Source organism: Oryctolagus cuniculus, chromosome 10 (genome assembly GCF_964237555.1).
Source record: "Oryctolagus cuniculus chromosome 10, mOryCun1.1, whole genome shotgun sequence".
Taxonomy (NCBI): domain Eukaryota; kingdom Metazoa; phylum Chordata; class Mammalia; order Lagomorpha; family Leporidae; genus Oryctolagus; species Oryctolagus cuniculus.
In genome coordinates this window covers 112155353-112176098 of record NC_091441.1, presented here as the reverse complement: position 1 = coordinate 112176098, position 20746 = coordinate 112155353, and the positions used below count along the sequence as shown (strand labels likewise).

At 39.6% G+C, this 20746-nt stretch overlaps 1 long non-coding RNA gene across 1 annotated transcript in view; it reads right to left on the bottom strand.

Moving 5' to 3' along the window:
- Window positions 1-4252: 4252 nt before the first annotated feature.
- LOC103349176 (uncharacterized) overlaps window positions 4253-20746 on the bottom strand; it is a 92779-nt gene continuing 76285 nt past the window's right edge. Inside the window, exon 7 of the long non-coding RNA XR_007921945.2 lies at window positions 4253-7622. This is a non-coding gene — a long non-coding RNA (uncharacterized lncRNA). The remainder of the gene's footprint in view (window positions 7623-20746) is intronic.

The following is a 20746-nucleotide window of genomic DNA, read 5'->3' as shown; positions in this document are numbered from 1 at the left end:
ATGAGAGTATTTCAGGCATGGAAAGCCAAGACACTCTGGCAAAAGATCTCTGCGAGTGAGATCCCAGTGGAAAGAACAGGTCATCAAAGAAGGAGGTACCTTTCTCTGAAGGGAGGAGAGAACCTCCACTTTGACTATGACCTTGTCTAAACAAGATAAGAGTCGGAGAACTCAGAGGGCTTCCATAGCCTTGGAAACTCATGACTGGAGCATAGGGAGATTACTGATGCCATAGACAGGAGTGTCAATTGGTAAAGTCAACAACAGGAGTCACTGTGCACTTACTCCTCATGCAGGATCTCTATCCTTAATGTGCTGTACATTGAGATTTAATGCTATAACGAGTACTCAAACAATATATTTCACTTTGTGTTTCTATGGGGGTGCAAACTGTTGAAATCCTTACTTAATGCATACTAAACTGATCCTCTGTAAAAAAAAAAAAAAAAAGAAATTATCAATTCCCAACTTGACTCTCACTGGGATTAAACATGACAATAGGTCTGCTCTGATTTCATCATCATTTAAAAAAATCATCTATTATTTTTCACTTTATGTTTCTGTGTGGGAGCAAACTGTTGAAATCCATACTTAATGTATACTAAACTGATCTTCTGTATATTAAGATAATCGAAAATGAATCTTGATGTGAATGGAAGGGGAGAGGGAGTGGGAAAGGGGAGGGTTGTGGGTGGGAGGGACGGTATGGGGGGAAGCCATTGTAATCCATAAGTCGTACTTTGGAAATTTATATGCATTAAATAAAAGTTAAAAAAAAAAACACAAAACAAACCGAACTCATTTCTTTACACTAAAAACAAACCATATGAGAAGTCAACCAATAAAAAATCTTCTTATGATAGTAGTAAATTAAATTAAATGCTCAAGGAGAAATTTAACCAGGGAATGGCAAGACGTTTACAATGAGAAGCATACTACAGTAAGGGAGAAAATGAAAGCAGACACACGTAAATGAAAGTCATTCCACATCCAGCAATTGGAAAACTTGATATTCTTAAAATGTGAGTACTACTTAACTTAATCAACAGATTCAATGCAGTCTGTATAAAAATATTAATGGCATTTTTATAGAAACAGATAAAAACAATCCTAAAATCCATTTAGAACACAGGTAGATCCTGTGTGACCAATGCAAACTTTTGAAAGAAAGAAAAACAGTTGAAAGCATTACACTTTGCTTACTTCAAAATATGTTATAAGGAGCAAGCATTGGGGGCAGTGGTTGAGATGCCACAAAATGCCACATTCCATACTGGACTATTTGGGTTCACGTCCCAACTTTACTTCCACTGCTAGATTCCTACTAATGCATACTCTGGGAGGCAGCAGGTAATGGCTAAAGTACTGTATCCCTGCAACCCATATGGGAGACTTGAAATGAGTTCCAGAGTCCTGGAGTTAACTTGGTTTATCCCCAGTTAGTACAGATAGGCGTTTCAAGAGAAAACCTTAAGACAGAGCAGTCTCTCTCTCCCTCTCCCTCTCCCTCTCCCTCTCCCTCTCCCTCTCCCTCTCCCTCTCCCTCTCCCTCTCCCTCTCCCTCTCCCTCTCCCTCTCCCTCTCCCTCCCTCTTTCCCAGCCTCTCTCCCTCACTCTCTCTCATCTTCCTCTCTCCTCTCCTGCCTCTCACTCTCTTCTGCTGCTTCTCCCTTCAAAACAAAATAAAAAATAAAACTCTTTTCAAAAAACATATCCAACAAAGGATTAATATTCAGAATATATCGGCAACTTTAAAAACACAGCAACAACAAAAACTAATCCTGTTAAGTAATGGGCTAAGGATCTAGACAGTTTCAACAGAATAAATACAAATGGTCAACAACTATTTGAAAAAACTCAACATCACTCGCCATCCGGGAAATACAAACCAAAACCAAAATGAAATATCACCATCTCCTGTCAGAATGGCCAAAATCCAAAACACAGAGAGCAACAAATGCCAGCAAGAATGTGGAGAAGGTGGACACTTATACCCTTGGTGGGAATCTAAATTAGCCGCTGTGGAAAACAGTATGGAGATTACTTAGAAAACTGAAACAGACTTACCATATGATCCAGCAATTCTGAAAGACATGAGCACGTTTTACTGAAGAAACACCTGCATCACCATGTTCATGGCAGCAATGGTCACAATAGCCAAAACATGGCATGAACCAAGGTATCATCCATCATCAGATAAATGGCTAAAGAAAATATGGTATTGAAACATAATGGAGTATTACTCACTGGTTAAAAAGAATGAAATCCTACCATTATCAACAAAATGCATCCAATGGAAGGACATCATGTTCAGTAAAATAAGCCAGACACAGAAAGAAAAATATGACATTTCTCCCTTGTTAGTGAAGGCTAAATTTTTTAAAAAATGAAAAAAGGAAGAAATGCCAGTTTGTGTTAGGGATGTTGCAAATATAGTTTTGTCAATATTTGTAATATACATTTGTGAAACCAATGGATAATAATGGTATATTATGATAGTTTTAATTATCTGTGATCATAAAACTTTGGGTGAAATGGTCATCTTTGCCAGAGGAAGCTCGTGTCCCCTGCCTTCAAATCAGGATAAGTTCTGGCATTTACAGCCATTTGGAGAGCGAACCAGAAGAAGGAAGACCTTTCTGTCGGTCTTGCCCTTTCACTGTCTGTAATTCTACCTCTTCAATAAATAAAAAAAAAATCCTAAAAAAAATAGATTAGAGATTTAAACCTCAGTTCTGAGTATGTTAAGTTCCTAGAAGAAAACATAAAGGAAAATCTTCATGACATTGCTCATAATGGCCATTAGTTTCTTAACTATTATACAAAAGTAATAGGTCACATAGCAAAAATACAAAAATGGGATTGATTGCATCAAAGTAAAAACCTTTGTATGGCAAATAATCCATCTACAGAGTAAAGAAATAACCTATAGACAGGGAAAAATATATCTCTTACTTTCTTAAAGACCTTATTTCTTTATTTGAAAGGAAGTGTTACAGACAGGCAGAGGCAGAGAGAGAGAATGAATATTCTATCCACTGGCTCACCCCACAAATGGCCAGAACTGTGCAGATACAAAGCCAGGAGCCAGGAGCTTCTTCCAAGTCCCCCATGTGAGTGAAGCGGCCCAAGCACTTGGGCCATTTTCTACTGCTTTCCCAGGCCATAGCAGAGAGCTGGATCAGATGTGGAGCAGCTGGGACTCAAACCAGCACCAATACGGGATGCCTTCATTGCAGGCCAGCTGGCCCTGGGAAAAAAAATTTCTATTCCAACACTGGGATAATGTCCAAAATACATATAACGCAACTTGACATCAGCAGCAGCATCAAATAACTTGACTACAAAAAGGGTCAAATGGATGAGAAGTGTCGTGTTTCCCGTAGAAGACATCTAAAGAGCCAAGAGCACACAACAAGATGTTCCACAGCACTAACCATTCATGAAAGGCAAATCTAAGCCATAATGACAGACCACTTCACACCATGTGCATGGCTTTCATCAAGAAGACAAATCCGAAAGATATCCATTCTCAGCAAGATGTGCAAAAATCACAATCCTAACACGCTATTGGTGGAAGTATAAAATGGTGCTTTTTACATAATGTGGAAGCCAGTAAGGAGGTTACATAAAAATCAAATATCTATCTATGCTATTCCAGCAATTTCCATTCTAAGCATAGATTTCATGGAATTTCCATAAGGAACTCTAGGGGAAGTTAGCACTCCCTTACTCATTAGACCATTAGTCACATCAGCCACAACATGGAAATACCTAACTTGTTAACCTAATGGGTGAATGCTATCATTCTCCTGCCTTTATACATGACCAAATAGAACTGCATGGAAGCAATGGAATGTAGAAAATGCAAAGTGCAGCTATGCATCCAATGAAACAAGTCCAGGGCTGCATTTTCCAATACAGCACCCAGGACCCATGAGCCATATGCCAGCATACATGGCTATTTAAATATCACCTAATTAAAATTAGATAAGTTTAGAGCACTCATCCTCTGTCTTACTAGATGAAAGATTAAAGAAGATATGGCTTATTATTGATTACTCAAAAAAAAGGGAAATTGTGCTGTATGCGAGAACAAGCATCAATCTGGAGGAAATGATACTAAGTGGAACCAGGCAGGCATAAAATAACTCACTCTGCATGATCTCTGCTACAGGAGGGAACTGAAATAATCAAAGTCAGGGAAACAGAGTAGCCTGTTGGGTGTCAGCAGCTTGGGTTGGGGGAGCTGGGGGCTTAGCTGTTCAACTGGGAGGACACGTCAGTTATACAAGATGGAAGAGTTCTAGGTTTGCTGTAAAAAACCGTGCCTACGAATTACAATATTGCATTGTGCACCTAAAAACTCTTAATGAAGAGATGGTGAAACAGAGGAGAACAGTGTGATCCTCTTCCTTCACAGAAAGTAAAAAGAACAAGAAAGCCTCTCTTCAGGGTGAATTCCTGAGGTTGAACGCAAGACTCAGAATGGACCCTGTAGGAACCCTGTCATACACAGAGACCTGGGATGGCAGCATAAAGGTAGGAACAAAGCAACCTGGAAGCCATCATCCTTGGTCTGGAGCATCCACAGTGAAGGGGGAAATGTGAACAGGAAGGCTCAGCAGAGCCCATCTACATGGATGCTTCCCCTGGCAATCCCAGCCACAGGAAGAATGCATGGACATCACAAATAGCATCCCAGAGTCACCTGGAGAACTCATGGTAGTTTTCGCTAAGTGGAGGGTCTCAATGTCCCCCTCACAACTCCCAGAACACAGGTTGTGGCAAAGTGTCACCTTCTGAGAAAGGGGATCACTGTCAGGATGATGCTGCCCCAGGAGGCAGAATCCCTGCACCCTCCCACCCCTAAGTCCACACAGATGATTCAACACACTAACAAAAGGGGCTGTAGCATGAGGAATCAGACTACAACCAGCAGGGCAACCCCAGCATGCTAGCCCATGCAATCTTGGTGCTGCAAGGGTAAGGATGAAGAACAGCCTCGACATTTTGACTCCAGCACCCTAAAGGTATGGGACTTGCCCCTTCAGGCTCAGGGACCATCCCTCTACCACCCAAGCCTGTACCAGAACCCATGCACACTGGACTCTTGGCCAGGGGCACTCATGACACTGGCCCAGGCTGCCAACCAGAATATCATCAACTGCCACTATCACTCTTGTGACTCCAGTCTCCCAGGGAGAAGCTGGCAGACTGTGCAGCATCTGAGCTACTCTGGATCTCAGGAGTACACCACATTCCTGCCTCTGCGAATATCAATTAGAGTGAGATAAGGAATCAGGATAGGACACTATTGCATCCAATGTGAACTAAGCCCAAATAGACAACAAATGGACAACTGATAATACATCTTCCAAAAACTCTTTCACCATGAAAACCACCCTTCAAAAGTGATAGACTGATCCATTGATTGATCAGTATCAGGTGCATAAATACAAACACAGTGACACAACAGTGTGAAAAAAAGCAAGGCAAAGTGAGAAATCTAAATGGACACAAGAATCCATAGAAAGGGACTCCAATGACACAAGAATGCTTTAACAAAGACTGCAGTGTAAATGAGCTGAAGAATCGTATGATAAGGAATGTATGACCATGATGGAAGGATACTCAGAGACAAGAGAACACAGGTTAATGAAATTGGGGAAACAATGCATGACATGAAGAAGATATTCAGCAAAAGAATTTGACAAAGAACCAAACAAAAATCATAGAACTGAAAATCTCCTTAATTCAAATTAAAAAAAAAAGTTTAAAGCTTCATCAGCAGACTAGATCAAGAGAAAATCTCGTTATACAGATCTGATATACAAATATCAGTTATACATAAAATGAAAAAATAAAAAATTGAGAAAAAAGACTCAATGACTTTGGGAACACCTGAAATGAAAAAACAACTCTTCCTAAACGAAGAGAGGAATAAAGGCACATAAAACGTACTCAGTGAGAGTTAACTGTAAAACTTGTTCTCAAACAGTCTTTATATTTTGTGCCTATGTGTGCAATTTGTTGAAAACTTTACTTAGTATGGAATTGGTCTTCTATGTGTGAAGTTAATTGAAAACAAATCTTAATGGAAAATAGTAATGGGAATGGGAGAGGGAGGAAAAGGTGGGGTGGGAGTGGGAGTGGGAGGGCAGATATGGTGGGAAGAATGTCTATATTCCTAAAGATGTACTTAAGACATTTTACTCATTAAATAAAAGGTTTCTTTGGAAAAAATAAGGATATACTACAGAGCTATAGTAACCAAAAAGAATGGTAGTGGCATAAAAACAGAAACAGAAGAACAGAACAAAATAGCTCCTCAGAAATGAATCCACTCTTCTACAGCAACTGATTCTTGATAAAGATGCCATAAACACACACTGGGGAAAGGACGTCTTGTCAGTAGATGGGACTCAGACAACTGATGCCACGGGAAGATGGAAACTCGAAAACTACCTCTCCTCCTTTCAATAATCTACTCAGAGTGGATCAAGGGTCTAAAGGTATGACCTATATCTCACCCTGAAGAAAGTGAGGAGGGTGGCAGGTGCTGATAGCCAGGGAGCTTGCGCTGTTGGCTCACACAAGAATCTGGTTCAAACACAGAAGGAGGACAACACAGCCTAAAAACACCTGTGACCAAGGAAACCGATCCCTTTCTAACACCTGTTCCATCACCGCATAAGCCAACCTCTTATGTCAACACACTGGAGGAGAGAGAAAGCAAGACAATCTATCCTTTACATTTTCCTTTTAGTCTTTGGTACCATCAATAAGCCAACAGCATGGGTTGCTGCTGCTATGCCTGGGTACAAGGTATAGTGGACATGATTTTTTGTTTTTTGTTTTTTGTGTTTTTTTTTTTGACAGCGCTTTCACTGTCCTGTCATGATTAAATCCATATGCAATGCAGACCACAAACTAGGATTTGTGTAAATTGTGGATTCCAGATGCAAATTCAACACTCTTACATTTAAAATTGACATGATACAATGAAAGATACATGTGAAAACTCATGTTAAATGATAAATATAAATATTTTATTATCTAAAATACTATTAAAGAACAAACCAGGGGAGGAGCCAAGATGGCGGTATAGCAACAAGACATTCTGAGTCTTGGGAGGAGGAAATAGATAATTAAAAAGGAAAGGGCATATGAGCTGCTAACAGAACCTCAAGAGTTTAGAGCAGAGAAACCTGGGAGTCTAGCAGAGACTGAGCAGGAACACCCAGAGGAAGCAAAGAGTCACTGAGACACAGCAGGTACACAGCAGAGAAGCAGAAGAGGGCAACAGACACCACACCCTGCCCCCACCACAGGCAGACCAGGTTACATGCCGGGTCACGAGTCCACAGAGCTGCAGTTAGTAGTGTGTGGGAAAATCATGCAAACTCTTTGAAATTCCAAGAGGGAAGAATAAGGGAAAAGAGGGAGAACTAGGCACAGCCCCTGCCCATCCACGTCTCCAATCCCCTATTCGTACCTGCATCCAGCCAGGAGAAGCCATATTGTCTATTTACATCTCCAGTGTAAACCTGGTGCTACCACATTTGCCTTCTGTGTGCACACCCATCAGTGGTAGAGCCACTTCACCACACAGCCCTCACCTAGAAACAGGGATCACAAAATTTAAAAGAAAAATCCACAACCACCACACAAACGTACGACAGTGAGAAGTTCTAAACATTGAAATCCCTAGCTCATTTTACCACCAGAGCCCGGCCCAAAAAGGTGGGGCTTAGTGCACCAGGGCTCTCCTATCTTCCCCCATCACCATCCAGAAGTGAGCAGGACTTTCAGGAGTGGGGCTAAGCATTCCCACTGGCAACGCACAAACACATAGCAGCTCATAGCAGTGGGAAATCCCACAACAAGCACCAAGACACATATTATAGATAAAAGGAATTGGAAATGCTGAAAAACAAGGAGAATATTTTTAATAAGACCAAGGAAGATAGTATTAGCCTCAGAATGGAACATTACATCAGCTCTTCAATAATGGAAGCAGAACAAGGGATTGAAGATATGCCAGAAACAGAATTCAGAAAATTAATCATCAGATTGCTTAGAAGCAATTGGGAACCCATTCACGACCTTAATGAAGTGTTCCCAAGAAATTGAGATATTGAAGCAAAATCAGAACAAAATTCTAGATATGAAGAATTCAATACAGCAAATAGAAAATACAATGGATAGTCTCAAAATAGAAGAAATGAGACAGAAGAAGAATATCAGACCTACAAGGCAAATTCCTGGAAATAACACAGTCAGAACAAAACACAAGAAGAAATCAGGAAATTGAAAAACAAGATTGGAGATCTGCAATATTCTATCAAACAATATAACATGCAGATCCTAGGGAATTCCAGAAGGCATCGAAACACAGAAAGCATTAGAATACCTACTTAAGGAAATAAGAGCAAAGAACTTCCCCCTTCTGGAGAGAGAAAGTGACATCCAAGTTCAGGAAGTACACAGAACTCCCAATAGACAGGACCAGTAAAGATCCTCACCTAGACACACAGTGGCAAAACTCTCCTCAGTAGCACATAAAGAAAAGATTCTAAAATGTGCACAAGAGAAAAGCCAAATCACATTCAGAGCAAACTTGATTAAACTCACCCCAAACTTCACATCACAACCCTACAAGGCAATGGTGAGACATACTCCAAGTCCCAAGAAAAACAAATTGTCTACCCAGATTAATGTACCCTGCAAAAATCTCATTTATGAATGAAAGAGAAATAAGGATTTTCCACAGCAAAGAAAAATTGAAAGAATTTGTAACAACACACCCATCCCAAGGAGACATGCTCAAACACATGCTCATACACAAACACAGAAACAGGAATATCATTGGAAAAGTAGATAATCACTCAGCAAAAGTGTGGGGAAATTAGTTACACAAGGCAATTCAAAGCTGGCGCGGAGAGGAAGTAAGGTGGGCGGAATCCAAAGTTGTTTACCACCAAAGCTAATGGGCTGTGCAACATCAGGGGAGGTGATGACAACTGATAGCAAGAATATAGACATAAGGCTAGTCCTATAGAAATCACCCAGTAAAATGATCTTTTAAGTGATTGGCTAGTCCTTATGCCCTGCCCCAATGACTCTGCAGGTTTGTGCTTTAAAAGGCTCTGTTATGTGTGAAATAAACAAGTTCTTGCTAGACTTGGCTCCCCGCTGTGTCTGATTGTCTCACAGATTTCTGTAATCCCTTAGTAAGCTCTGGTATCATACCTTCCTAAATGAAGTGCTTTATATGAGGGAGAAAACAGAATTTAAGTACTGAATCATATATGAAAATTATCTAACCTTGATATAAATTCATGTTCTGAAAAATATGGAGATATAAAATTCTTTCTTATTGGAAAAAGTAATAAAAACAAAGTTTTTCGCAGGCATGCTTTTAAATATGTGATAATACAATGACACTTGCAAAACTTCAAGAGAAAATGAAATTGCTAGCTTGGCCGGCGCCGCGGCTCTCTAGGCTAATCCTCCACCTTGCAGCGCCGGCACACCGGGTTCTAGTCCCGGTCGGGGCGCCGGATTCTGTCCTGGTTGCCCCTCTTCCAGGCCAGCTCTCTGCTGTGGCCAGGGAGTGCAGTGGAGGATGGCCCAAGTGCTTGGGCCCTGCACACCATAGCAGACCAGGAAAAGCACCTGGCTCCTGGCTCCTGCCATCGGATCAGCGCGGCGCACCGACTGCGGGGGCCATTGGAGGGTAAACCAACGGCAAAGGAAGACCTTTCTCTCTGTCTCTCTCTCTCACTGTCCACTCTGCCTGTCAAAAAATGAAAAAAAAAAAAAAGAAAAGAAATTGCTAGCTTATTTTGGTGCCAAACATTATTGAAACCAATGCATAGGTCTTACCATAAGAAATTATGAAAGCACATATGGGATCCCAGTAGTTTCCAGAAGCAAAGAAGAGTCAGAGAGATTGGCCACCTGATGCACACTGCAGAACCCAGGAAGATCGGGAAAAGGCAGAGAGCACAGCCAATTGTTCCTCGGGGAAGGATAAGAGCAGAGGAGCTGCCTTCAGCATTCTAGGCTACAGGACAGCAGTCACACAACAAGGCAGGAGGACTGTCAGAGCTACCATCTAGAACAAGGCAAGGATGCCACCATCATCCTTCTACATGGTACTGGAGGTCCTTGCCTGAGAAATTATGAAAAAATAAATGAAAGGCATAAAACTGGAAGCAATAAGCAAAACTGGCTGTTTGCAGATAACGTGATTGCAGAAGCAGACTAAGAATTCAGGAAAGCTACAGTATAAAAATCAAACCTAATTCATTTCTTTACCCTAAAAACAAACTATAGGAAAAGTTAATGACTAAAATAATCTCCCTTATAATAGTATTAAATTAAATTAAATAAATAGGAAGAAAAAGAACCAGGGAAAGGAAAGATGTTGACTCTAAAAATTTTACTACACTAATGGAAGAAATGAAAGAAGACACACATACATGAAAGTCATTCCATATACATCAACTGGAAAACTTGATATTGTTAAAATGTGAATACTACTGAAATTAATCAACAGATGCAATGCAACCCCTATAAAGGTATCAATGGCATTTTGTAGAAACATAAAAATAATCCTAAAACCTATATAGAACCCTAGAAGTTGCTGAGAAGCCAATGCACACTTCTAAAAAAATATTGATCACATTACACTCACTTACTTAAAAATATTGGATGTGGTGGTTAAGACAACAAAAAATGCCACATTCCATATTGGACTTTTTGAGTTCAAGTCCCAACTCTGCTTCAGATTCCGGCTTCCTACTAATGCCCAGTCTGGGAGGCAGCAGGTAATGGCTCAAGTAATTGTGTCCAACCCATATGAAAACCATAGGCATTTGAGGAGTGAACAAGTATATGGAAGAGTCAGTCAGTCATTCTCCTTTCTCTCTCTATCTCTCTCTTTCATTTTTTTTAACTTTTATTTAATGAATATAAATTTCCAAAGTACATATTATAGATTATAATGGCTTCCCCCCCATAACTTCCCTCCCACCCGCAACCCCCCGCTTTCCCTCTCCTCCCCCCTTCCATTCACATCAAGATTCATTTTCAATTCTCTTTATATACAGATATCAGTTTAGCATATATTAAGTAAAGATTTCAACACTTTACACCCACATAGAAACACAAAGTGAAAAATACTGTTAGAGTACTAGTTATATTATTAAATCACAGTGTACAGCACATTAAGGACATGGATCCTACATAAGGAGTAAGTGCACAGTGACTCCTGTTGTTGACTTAACAAATTGACACTCTTGTTTATGGCATCAGTAATCGCCCTAGGCTCTTGTCATGAGCTGCCAAGGCTATGGAAGCCTTTTGAGTTCACGACTCTGATCATATTTACACAAGGTTGTACTCAAAGTGGAAGTTCTCTCCTCCCTTCAGAGAAAGGTACCTCCTTCTTTGATGACCTGTTCTTTTCACTGGGATCTCACTCGCGGAGATCTTTCATTTAGGTGTTTTGTTTTGTTTTCTTTTGTTTTTTGCCAGAGTGTTTTGGCTTTCCATGCCTGTAATACTCTCATGGGCTTCTCAGTCAGATCCACGAGCCTTAAGGGCTGATTCTGTGGCCAGAGTGCTGTTTAGACATCTGCCATTCTATGGGTCTGCTGTGTATCTCACTTCCCATGTTGGATCGTTCTCTCCCTTTTTTATTCTATCAGCTAGCATTTACAGACACTAGTCTTGTTTATGTGCTCCCTTTGGTTCTTAGTCCTATCATTATGATCAATTGTGAACAGAAATTGATCACTGGGACTAGTGAGATGGCATTGGTACATGCCACCTTGATGGGATTGAATTGGAATTCCCTGGTATGTTTCTAACTCTACCGTTTGAGGTAGGTCAGCTTGAGCATGCCCCGAATTGCACATCTCTTGCCTCTCTTATTCCCACTCTTATATTTAACAGCGATCACTTTTCAGTTAAGTTTTAGCACTTAAGAAGAATTGTGTATTGATTGCAGTATTCAACCAAAAGTATTAAGTAGAACAAACAAAAAAAATACTAAGAGGGATAACATATCAAGTTGCTCATCAACAGTTAGGGTGAGGGCTGATCAAGTCACCATTTCTGCTAGTGTTCATTTCACTTTAACAGGTTTCCTTTTTGGTGCTCAGTTAGTTGTCACCGATCAGGGAGAACAAGTGGTATTTGTCCCTTTGGGATTGGCTTATTTCACTCAGCATAATTTTTTCCAAATTCCTAACAGTGATCACTTTTCAGTTAAAATTTAAACACCTAAGAATAATTGTGTGTTAATCATAGAGTTCGACCAATAGTACTAGAACAAAAAACAATACTAAAATGGATAAAGTATTACATTGTACATCAACAGTCAGGACAAGAGCTGATCAAGTCACTGTTTCTCCTAGTGTCCATTTCACTTCAACAAGTTTCCCTTTGGTGCTCAGTTAGTTGTCATCGATCAGGGAGAACATATGTTATTTGTCCCTTTGGGACTGGCTTCATTCACTCAGCATGATGTTTTCCAAATTCCTCCATCTTGTTGCAAATGACCTGGTTTCGTTGTTTTTGACTGCTGTATAGAGATCTATAGGGTACATGTCCCATAATTCCTTTATCCATTCTACTGTTGATGGGCATTTAGGTTGGTTCCAGGTCTTAGCTATTGTGAATTGAGCTGCTATAAACATTAATGTGCAGACAGCTTTTTTGTTTGGCAATTTAATTTCCTTTGGGTAAATTCCAAGGAGTTGGATGGCTGGGTTGAATGGTAGGGTTATCTTCAGGTTTCTGAGGAATCTCCAGACTGACTTCCATAGTGGCTTTACCAGTTTGCATTCCCACCAACAGTGGGTTAGTGTCCCTTTTTCCCCACATCCTCGCCAGCATCCATTGTTGGTAGATTTCTGAATGTTAGCTGTTCTAACCAGGGTGAGGTGAAACCTCATTGTGGTTTTGATTTGCATTTCTCTGATTTCTAGTGATCTTGAACATTTTTTCATGTGTCTGTTGGTCATTTGGATTTCCTCTTTTGAAAAATGTCTATTGAAGTCCTTGGCCCATCTCTTACGTGGGTTGTTTTGATGTTGTGGAGTTTCTTGATTTCTTTGTAGATTCTGGTTATTAACCCTTTATCTGTTGCATAGTTTGCAAATATTTTTTCCCATTCTGTCAGTTGCCTCTTCACTTTCCTGACTATTTCTTTTGCAGTACAGAAACTTCTCAATTTGATGCAATCCCAAATGTTAATTTTGGTTTTGACTGCCTGTGCTTCTGGGGTATTTTCCAAGAAGTCATTGCCGGTACCTATATCTTGCAGGGTTTTTCCAATGCTCTCTGGTAACTTGATGGTGTCAGGTCGTAGATTTAAGTCTTTAATCCATGTTGAGTGAAGAAGAGCATGGGAAGCTCAAAGCATATACTAGAAAATATCTTCCGGAAAATGGCAGGTCAAAGTCACTATGTATCAATAGTCACATTAAACGTTAATGGACTTACCTCTTCAGTTAAATGGTACAGACTGGCTGAATGGATTAAGGAACAAAACCCAACTATTTGCTGCCTACAAGAAACACATCTCTCTAACAAAGATGCATACAGACTGAAAGTGAAAGGTTGGAAATAAGATATTCCATGCCAACAGAAACCAAAAAAATCAGGTGTAGCCATATTAATATCAGACAAAATAAACCTTAATAAAAATCTGTTAAGAGAGACAAACAGGGGCACTATAAAATGATTAAGGGTTCAATTCAACAGGAAGATGTAACTATTATAAATGTATATGCACCTAATTACAGGGCACTGGTCTATTTAAAAGATATGTTAAGGGACTTAAAGGGAGACTTAGACCCCAATACAATAGTACTGGGGGACTTCAATACTCCACTCTCAGAAATAGATCAACAGGACAGAAGATCAACAAGGAAACAACAGATTTAATTGACACTATTGCCCAAATGGATCTAACAGATATCTACAGAACTTTCAATCCTACATCTAAAGAATTACATTCTTCTCAGCAGCGCATGGAACCTTCTCTAGGATTGATCACATACTAGGCCATAAAGCAAGTCTCAGCAAATTCAAAAGAATTAGAATCATACCATGCAGCTTTTCAGACCACAGAGGAATGAAGTTGGAAATTAGCAACTCAGGAAACCCTAGAAAGTATGCAAACACATGGAGACTGAACAACATGCTCCTGAATGAACACTGGGTGATTCAAGAAATCAAAAGAGAAATCAAAAACTTTCTGGAAGTAAATGAGGATAACAACACAACATATCAAAACTTATGGGGTACTGCAAAAGCAATATTGAGAGGCAAGTTTATAGCAATAGGTGCCTATATCAAGAAATTGGAAAGGTACCAAATAAATGAGCTTTCAGCAAATCTCAAGAACCTAGAAAAACTGCAGCAAACCAGACCCAAATATAGTAGGAGAAGAGAAATAATTAAAATCAGAGAAGAAATCAACAGGATTGAATCAAAAAAAATTACAAAAAATCAGACAAATGAGGAGCTGTTTCTTGAAAAAATAAACAAAATTGACACCCCATTGGCCCAACTAACCAAACTACCAAAAAAAGAAAAGACCCAAATCAATATAATAAGAGATGAAAAAGGAAACATAACAACAGACACCACAGAAATAAAAAGAATCATCAGAAATTACTACAAGGAAATGTATGCCAGCACAGGGAAACCTATCAGAAATGGATAGATTCCTGGACACATGCAACCTACCTAAATTGAACCAGGAAGACATAGAAAACCTAAACAGACTCATAACTGAGACAGAAATTGAAACAGTAATAAAGGCCCTCCCAACAAAGAAAAGCCCAGGACCAGATGGATTCACTGCTGAATTCAACTAGACATTTAAAGAAGAACTGACTCCAATTCTTTCAAACTACTCAGAGCAATCAAAAAAGAGGGAGTCCTCCCAAATTCTTTCTATGAAGCCAGCATCACCTTAATTCCTAAGCCGGAAAAAGATGCAGCATTGAAAGAGAACTACAGACCAGTATCCCTGATGAACATAGATGCAAAAATCCTCAATAAAATTCTCGCCAATAGAATGCAACAACACATCAGAAAGATCATCCACCGAGACCAAGTGGGATTTATTCCTGGTATGCAGGGATGGTTTAATGTGCGCAAAACAATCAATGTGATACATCACATTAACAGACTGCAGAAGAAAAACCATATGATTATCACAATAGACGCCGAGAAAGCATTTGATAAAATACAACACCCTTTCATGATGAAAACTCTAAGCAAACTGGGTTTGGAAGGAACATACCTCAATATAATCAAAGCAATCAATGAAAAACCCACACCAACATCCTATTGATAGGGAAAAGTTGGAAGCATTTCCACTGATATCTGGTACCAGACAGGGATGCCCAATTTCATCACTGCTATTCAATATAGTTCTGGAAGTTCTAGCCAGAGCTATTAGGCAAGAAAAAGAAATTAAAGGGATACAAATTGGGAAGGAAGAACTCAAGCTATCCCTCTTTCCAGATGATATGATTCTTTATTTAGAGGACCCAAAGAACTCTACTAAGAGACAATTGGAACTCATAGAAGATTTTGGCAAAGTAGCAGGGCATAAAATCAATGCACAAAAATCAGCAGCCTTTGTATACACAGGCAATGCCACGGCTGAGGAAGAACTTCTAAGATCAATCCCATTCACAATAGCTACAAAAACAATCAAATACCTTGGAATAAACTTAACCAAGGACGTTAAAGATCTCTACGATGAAAATTACAAAACCTTAAAGAAAGAAATAGAAGAGGATACCAAAAAATGGAAAAATCTTCCATGCTCATGGATTGGAAGAATCAATATCATCAAAATGTCCATTCTCCCAAAAGCAATTTATAGATTCAATGCAATACCAATCAAGATACCGAAGACCTTCTTCTCAGATCTGGAAAAAATGATGCTGAAATTCATATGGAGACACAGGAGACCTCGAGTAGCTAAAGCAATCTTGTACAACAAAAACAAAGCTGGAGGCATCACAATACCAGATTTCAGGACATACTACAGGGCAGTTGTAATCAAATCAGCATGGTACTGGTACAGAAACAGATGGATAGACCAATGGAACAATATAGAAACACCAGAAATAAATCCAAACATCTACACCCAACTCATATTTGATCAAGGATCCAAAACCAATCCCTGGAGTAAGCACAGTCTATTCAATAAATGGTGCTGGGAAGAGTAGGAATAAGAGAGGGAAGAGATGTACAATTTGGGACATGCTCAAGCTGACTTGCCCCAAATGGTAGTGTTAGAAACATACCAGGGGACTCCAATTTAATCCCATCAAGGTGGCATGTACCAATGCCATCTCACTAATGAAAGTGATCAATTTCAGTTCATAATTGATTATAATGAAAGGACTAAGAGTCAAAGGGAGCACATACACAAGTCTAGTACCTGCTAATACTAACCGATAGAATAAATAAAGGGGAGAGTGATTCAACATGGGAAGCGAGATACTCAGCAGACTCATAGAATGGCAGATGTCCTAAACAGCACTCTGGCCTCAGAATCAGCCCTAAAGGCATTCGGATCTGGCTGAAAAGCCCATGAGACTATTTCAGGCATGGAAAGCCAAGACACTCTGGCAAAATAAAAAAAAACTAAATGAAAGATCTCTGTGAGTGAGATCCCAGTGGAAGGGAGGAGAGAACCTCCACTTTGACTATAACGTTGTCTAAACAAGATAAGAGTCGGTGAACTCAAAAGGCTTCCATAGCCCTGGAAACTCATGACTGGTGCATAGGGAGATTACTGATGCCATAAACAGGAGTGTCAATTTGTAAAGTCAACAACAGGAGTCACTGTGCACATACTCCTCATGTAGGATCTCTGTCCTTAATGTGCTGTACATTGAATGCGATAACGAGTACTCAAACAGTATTTTTCACTTTGTGTTTCTATGGGGGTGCAAACTGTTGAAATCTTTACTTAATGTATGCTAAACTGATCTTCTGTATATAAAGAGAATCAAAAATGAATCCTCATCTGAATGGAAGGGGAGAGGGAGTGGGAAAGGGGAGGGTTGTGGGTGGGAGGGACGTTATGGGGGGAAGCCATTGTAATCCATAAGCCGTGCTTTGGAAATTTCTATTCATTAAATAAAAGTTAAAAAAAATCCAGTCATTGGTTAATGGACATATGGGTTGATTCCATGGAATTAACTATGGAAATTGAGCTTCAGTAAGCCTGGTGGCACAGATAACTATTATATGCTGATTTCATTTCACTTGGGCAAATCCCAGGGGTGGGATATCTGGGTCATATGGTAGATCTATTTTCAAATTTCTAAGGAATCTCTATACTATCTTTGATAATGGTTGCACTAATTTGCATTTTTACCAATAGTGCATTAGAGTAACAAAAAAAATAAAATAAATAAAAAAAATGGTGCTGGGAAAATTGGATTTCCACATGCAGAAGCATGAAGCAAGACCCCTACCTTTCACAATACACAAAAATTGACTCAACACGGATTAAAGACTTAAATCTACGACCTGACACCATCAAATTATTAGAGAGATTGGAAAAACCCTGCAAGATATAGGTACCGGCAATGACTTCTTGGAAAACACCCCAGAAGCACAGGCAGTCAAAGCCAAAATCAACTATTGGGATTGCATCAAATTGAGAAGTTTCTGTACTGCAAAAGAAACAGTCAGGAGAGTGAAGAGACAACCGACAGAATGGGAAAACATATTTGCAAACTATGCAACAGATAAAGGGTTAATAACCAGAATCTACAAAGAGATCAAGAAACTCCACAACAACAAAACAAACAACCCACTTAAGAGATGGGCCAAGGACCTCAATAGATATTTTTCAAAAGAGGAAATCCAAATGACCATCAGGCACATGAAAAAATGTTCAAGATCCCTAGAAATCAGGGAAATGCAAATCAAAACCACAATGAGGTTTCACCTCACCCTGGTTAGAACAGCTAACATTCAGAAATCTACCAACAATGGATGCTGGCGAGGATGTGGGGAAAAAGAGACACTAACCCACTGTTGGTGGGAATGCAAATTGGTTAAGCCACTATGGAAGTCAGTCTGGAGATTCCTCAGAAACCTGAAGATAACCCTACCATTCAACCCAGCCATCCAACTCCTTGGAATTTACCCAAAGGAAATTAAATTGGCAAACAAAAAAAGCTGTCTCCACCTTAATGTTTATTGCAGCTCAATTCACAATAGCTAAGACCTGGAACCAACCCAAATGCCCATGAACAGTAGACTGGATAAAGGAATTATGGGACATATACTCTATAGATCTCTATACAGCAGTCAAAAACAACGAAACCAGGTCATTTGCAACAAGATGGAGGAATTTGGAAAACATCATGCTGAGTGAATTGAGCCAGTCCCAAAGGGACAAATATCATATGTTCTCCCTGATCGACGACAACTAACTGAGCACCAAAGGGGAAACTTGTTGAAATGAAATGGACACTAGGAGAAACAGTGACTTGATCAGCTCTTGTCCTGACTGTTGATGTACAATGTAATACTTTATCCATTTTAGTATTGTTTTTTGTTCTAGTACTATTGGTCGAACTCTATGATTAACACACAATTATTCTTAGGTGTTTAAATTTTAACTGAAAAGTGATCACTGTTAGGAATTTGGAAAAAATTATGCTGAGTGAAATAAGCCAATCCCAAAGGGACAAATACCACTTGTTCTCCCTGATCGGTGACAACTAACTGAGCACCAAAAAGGAAACCTGTTAAAGTGAAATGAACACTAGCAGAAATGGTGACTTGATCAGCCCTCACCCTAACTGTTGATGAGCAACTTGATATGTTATCCCTCTTAGTATTTTTTTTGTTTGTTCTACTTAATACTTTTGGTTGAATACTGCAATCAATACACAATTCTTCTTAAGTGCTAAAACTTAACTGAAAAGTGATCGCTGTTAAATATAAGAGTGGGAATAAGAGAGGCAAGAGATGTGCAATTCGGGGCATGCTCAAGCTGACCTACCTCAAACGGTAGAGCTAGAAACATACCAGGGAATTCCAATTCAATCCCATCAAGGTGGCATGTACCAATGCCATCTCACTAGTCCCAGTGACCAATTTCTGTTCACAATTGATCATAATGGTAGGACTAAGAACCAAAGGGAGCACATAAACAAGACTAGTGTCTGCAAATACTAGCTGATAGAATAAAAAAGGGAGAGAATGATCCAACATGGGAAGTGAGATACACAGCAGACCCATAGAATGGCAGATGTCCTAAACAGCACTCTGGCCTCAGAATCAGCCCTTAAGGCATGCGGATCCGGCTGAAAAGCCCGTGAGACTATTTCAGGCATGGAAAGCCAAGACACTCTGGGGGAAAAAAAAAACCTAAATGAAAGATCTCTGCGAGTGAGATCCCAGTGGAAAGAACAGGTCATCAAAGAAGGAGGTACCTTTCTCTGAAGGGAGGAGAGAACTTCCACTTTGACCATGGCCTTGTCTAAATATGATCAGAGTCAGTGAACTCAGGGGGCTTCCATAGCCTTGGCAGCTCATGACAAGAGCCTAGGGTGACTACTGATGCCATAAACAAGATTGTCAATTTGTTAAGTCAACAACAGGAGTCACCGTGCACTTACTCCTCATGTAGGATCTTTGTCCTTAATGTGCTGTACATTGAGATTTAATGCTATAACTAGTACTCAAACAGTATTTTTCACTTTATGTTTCTGTATAGGAGCAAACTGTTGAAATCTTTACTTAATGTATGCTAAACTGATCTTCTCTATAAAAGAGAATTGAAAATGAATCTTGATGTGAATGGAGGGAGAGAGGGAGTGGGAGGGGGGAGGGTTGCGGGGGGGAGGGACGTTATGGGGGGGAAGCCTTGTGGTCCATGGGCTGTACTTTGGAAATTTATATTCATTAAATAAAAGTTTAAAAAAAAAGAAAACAAATCCAAAATGTATCCACTCTCAGTAAAGACAGGAGGAAATTACAATCCTTACACACTTTGGTGGAAGAACAAAATGGTGCATTTTACATAATATGGAAGCTAAGGAGATTAATTAAAAATCAAATGTCTACTCTATGTTTCAGCAATCTCCCTTCTGACATATATTTCAATGAATTTACACAAGGAACACTAGAAGTTGGTACTGCCCTATACATTACAGTGTTACTCACATTAGAAATAATATATAAATACATAACTTGTTAATCTAATAGGTGAATGCTATCATTATCTCTAAGACATAAGAAACTGAACTACACACAGGCAAGAAACTTAAAAAAAATCAAGTGCTTATCAATACCTGCAAAGTGCAGATATATATTAAATTGAAGCAATGCCAAGGCTGTGTATTATAGTTTAGTAGCCATGATCTATGAGCCATTTATCATACATAGCCATTTAAATAATATCACCTACTTAAAATTCAGTAGGTTTACGGCTCACATTCTGTCTCACTGGGTGAATGCTTATAGAAAATATGGCTTATTATTGATTCTTTCTAAAAAGGCTATTCTGCCACATTTGAGAACACAGATCAACCTGTAGGAAATAATACCAGGTGGAATCAGGCAGGCAGGGATGGACCCACTCTGCATTATCCCTGCTACAGGAGGGAGCTGGAACAGTCAAGGTCAGGGTACAGAGTGGTATGTTGAGTGTCAGGAGCTTGTGTTG